Genomic DNA, 4,711 nt, shown 5'->3' with positions numbered 1-4,711 from the left:
AACTGTGACAACACAGCACTCTACCAGGGGTGACAAAGTGAGATTTTGTCTCAAAAAAAAAAAAAAAAAAAAGGTAATAGTTGTTGCACTATAACTTTAAATAGTATATTAAGTTAATAGCATTTTTTCCCTGATCTCGTCATCTTTCACCAAGATAGAACTCTGAGTCAGTAAAGTATCCTCCACTGTCTGCTGCTTCATAAATTAATATATTCTCCAAGGAAGTAGATTAGCATGGAAAGGATAATATTCAACCACTTCAGTCACTAGTAGATACTTTTTAATCATCAAACTACTGTTTTGTTCGGTAAGCTATCTATTTGATTAAAAACACAGAAATTAATTTGTGTAGTGTTAAATTTCAAGGAGTTAAAAAAATTGAACTGAACACTAAAGTCTAATGGGAGCTAGTTATGTTGAAATACAGCCTTGAACGCTCTAGCTTAGCAGTTCTCAAAATGTGGTATACAGACCCCTTGGGGTCCTCATGACCATTTCTCAGGGTCAGCCAATTCAGACTCATTTTAATAACAAGGTTAAGACTTTATTTGTTTTTACACTGTGTTAGCATTTGCACTGAATATGCAAAACAAAAATGGGTTAAAGGGCAGGCATTTTAGAATGAATCAAGGCAGTGGCCCCAAACTGGACAGAGGTCAGCATTTTCATCACTGCCAATACTTCAACTTCCACTTAAGAATGTCCTTGATGAAGCAGCAAAATGTATTGATGTTATTTATTAATTTCATTACTGTAATTAATTGTACATGTACTCAAGGGGTTAATAACATTAATAAATTGCATTAATTAATATAATTTCAATTAATATTATTTTTAATTAATATCAATTAATATAATTTATTGATATTAAACCCTTGAGTACATGTAATGTACATGTACAATTAATTATAGTCATGTAATTAATTAATAATAATGTAATTTATTAATGTTATTAAACCCTTGAGTACATGTGTTTTTAATACCCTTCTTTTGCATACCAGAGTATGATTGTGTTGAGAGAAAAAAACATTTCTACAATTAAGTTGTGAGCTGAACCAACTACGGTTTTCATGAGACATCATTTTTATTCAAAAGAACAACTGGCAGATGAACGTAGTTATTCAGACTTGGACATTTGGCAGACATTTCCTTACAAATGAACAAAGTGAGCCTGTCACTTAAGGAAAACAACTGGCAGTATTCACAGCCAGTAACACAATTTTAAGCTTCAAGTGAAAGCTTCCATTAGCTTGACATCCTCATAATACTGAAAGACTTTTCTGATGAATTTGGTAGTGATATTAATGAATGAATTTTCCTGATATTGTATAATGAAATTCACCAGCACTTGGAAGGGCTGCATAATTCTGTATAACAATATTTTCTAAATATTCAATGTATCATATTATAAAATCATGCAATGGTAAAAATTACATTCAAAAGGGATACTAGAACAGTGGATTTTAATGTCATGAGAAGTTGATTGAGATAATTTTAGATTACAATTACAATTAATGTAACAATTAAGCTTTAAGAAACTACTACTTGCCAAATTTGTAGGATCAAAGGAAACTATTCACAATTATCTATAAAGGCTACTAAAATATTCCTCCTTTTGCAGCACCTGTGGCTCAAAGGAGTAGGGCACCAGCCCCATATTCCGGAGGTGGCGAGTTCAAACCCAGCCCCAGCCAAAAACTGCAAAAAAAAAAAAATTCCTCCCTTTTAGACTATATACACATATGCAAAGCTAGAGTTTCCTCATGTACTTCAACCACAGTAACATATCATGAAAAACTGAATACAGAAATGGACATGATAATCCACCAATCCTCTGCTAGGCCAGAATTAAGGAGATTTGCAAAGCTGTAAAACACTGCCACTCTTCTCCCTACATTTCTATTTGGAAAATGTATTTATCTCATCAAAAATATATTACTCATGCAATGGAATTATCATTGATTTTTAATAAATTAATATAAATTTTAAAAATTGTTTCAATTTCTACTATTGTAAATATCAATACATAAATTTTTCTCTCCTCCAATTTCCCAAGCTAAAATGATGATTGCTCTTGTCAGAACTGGCACAGAAGTGGACAAATGTGGTTGGTTGGTTGGTTGGTTGGTTTTAAAGTGCTAAAAAAGCCCATTATCTCCAAATGGACTGTCATTGTAATGACTGAAATAAAAGTATCATAACATATAGAGATATTACACATCTAAGTCAGATAGTCATAATTTTTTAGATAGATGCTGGTATGCATTACCTTGGTAATCATTACCTACAAGTACTTGATGTGCTTGCCACACTAATAACAATAATTCAGTCTTAGTGCAACTATTCTTTACTATCTAATCTAAATTAAAACATGGCTGGTAAAAATCCAAAACTAAACACTGGAACCAAAGCAGTCACAAGCTAGTCTGAGACAAATGCCACGAGCAACAGTGTTCAAAAGAATTTCTTGTAATTTCTCAGTCTAATGAGAGGCATACATAATTAACTGAGCTGTGTGACTCTCCTCGGAAGGCTTGCTTTATCCAGCTTAAATCCAAATTCAATGTTGTTTTTTGTTACATCAGCCCAGAGTTTTTAGAGTTCTTAATTTGCTTTTATCAATAACAGAGATAGCAGTGTGAGTTAGTAGATACTGAATCACTTAAGTAGGAAGAATGCAGACACTACTAAAAAAAAAAATTACTAGAAGACTGAATGAGATTAACTTTTAAAAGTTAATAGTATTTCATTTAAATAACTTGAAAATGAGTGTCCCAAATGGTCCCAAACTAGATAATTAAGGCCATAGATCTAAGAACTGAGTTTTCTAAAGCATTCTAATAGGACTGAGGCAATCTGAAAAGTCGTCTCTCAATATGACATAGCAACATCACTAACATTCAAACATAACACCATCTTTTCAAAATTGTCAATAATTCATATGTAAAAAGTAACACCAGCTAGTAATTTCCTTACTCAAAGTGATATGCTAGTGCCCTCTGGTGGCAGCATTTGCATATTCCCCAATATTGCATATCTTGTGAAATATAGAAAGTATTTTTGTATTTGAGAATATCACTATTTGAGATCATCACAAAGGAATAATGCATAGTGCTTCTGAATATTTCTGTGGCCTTCAAACATGTTGAAAACAAGATCAATCCCTGAAACTAGGAATCAAGCTGATAGCTATAGGAATCTTGGTAAACTTGTCCATAATAAGCAATTCCTGTTAAGATATTTACACCTTGTTTCTAGATCTTAACTAAAAGGTTGTTCTTTGACTTGTCCTGATGTGAAACAATGGATGGGTAGTCCTCCTTCATAATGACCCTAGAAGTTTCCTTTCTGGGAAGGAATTGGCAAGAATCCAAAGACTCTTCATGAACAAAGCCTTACACAGAGGGCTTTATTACTGTAGAGCAGAGGTCCTCAAACTTTTTAAACAGGGAGCCAGTTCACTGTCCCTCAGACCATTGGAGGGCTGGACTGAGGGCCCCAGGACTAGTCGGCTGCTAAGCAGGACAGGCAGCGGCAGCACAAACACCTGGCGGGCCGGATAAATGTCCTAGGTGGGCTACATGTGGACCACAGGCCGTAGTTTGAGGACACCTGCTATAGAGTATGTTATTTTCCGAAAAGTTCAAGAATTTTCAAGTCAAGCCTTTGAAAATTTCATAAATTGTGCTCACTTGGGTAACGCATATACTAAAATTGGAATAATACAGAGAAGATTACCATGTACGAGGCCCCTGTACAAGGATGACATGCAAATTCGTGAATCATTCCCATGTTCTTTAAAAAATTACTTTACCATAAGGACCTCTGCACTAGAATGTTTATTGCAGCTTAATTCATAATCACCAAGATGTGTGATCAACCCAAGTGCCCATCAACCTATGAATGGATTAATAAACTGTGGTATATGTATAAAAAGACAGAGACTTTACATCTTTTGTACTTACTTGGATAGATTTGGAAAACACCCCCCAAAGTAAAGTATCACAAGAATGAAAAAGCAAGCATCCAATGCACTCAGGAATAATATGAAACCAATAGACGAAGAACTGCACTCCCACAAGAAGGAAAAATGCAACCATATCCCAACGTGGAGGAGCAGTGAGAGGGGAGAGGGAGGAAGGAGGGAGACTGATGTACTACCACTAAGCAGGCACAATGTAAGGGCACATGGCACCTCTCCTGGGTGAGGGCTCAACTATAACTTGGACTCTACCTAACAAATGCAAATGATATGACCTAACTGTTTCTACCCATGTGTATCAATCGGAAATTAAAGAAAGAAAGGAAAAATTCATAAGTTGGGTTTAGCTAAACATTTACTATTGGTGCCTTTTAAACAGTTGGATCAATCTTGTCTTTTCAAAGGAAATTTCCACTTAAAGAGATAGTTGGTAAATAAGCCTCCATACTTTTGCTCTGAAATGATTTGCTGAAATATGTCCACATTTTAAAGCTTGCTTAATAGTTTATATGAAAACTATCATATGTCTATTATTATACAATGATGTGAAATCATACTGCAATACTCTAGAAAGACACATCATCTGTACTTATAGACAAAAGCACTGCTATATACACTTTGTTGAGTATTTTGCCAGTTATATTTATAAGGAAAGATACTTTCTCAAGAGCATAGATTATTTATTAATAGTTGATGTGATTTTAAGGTCAGAACAGTGAAGAACACTGA

The 4,711-nt window shown here is 34.4% G+C and overlaps 1 pseudogene; it reads left to right on the top strand.

Moving 5' to 3' along the window:
* The first annotated feature begins 3,684 nt into the window (after nucleotides 1–3,684).
* Nucleotides 3,685–3,797, top strand: LOC111723874 (annotated as a pseudogene).
* Nucleotides 3,798–4,711: the final 914 nt, after the last annotated feature.

This window comes from Otolemur garnettii, unplaced genomic scaffold, assembly GCF_000181295.1.
Source record: "Otolemur garnettii isolate 467f Iridium unplaced genomic scaffold, OtoGar3 scaffold00016, whole genome shotgun sequence".
NCBI classification, from domain to species: domain Eukaryota; kingdom Metazoa; phylum Chordata; class Mammalia; order Primates; family Galagidae; genus Otolemur; species Otolemur garnettii.
This window is presented reverse-complemented; position numbering and strand designations above follow the sequence as displayed.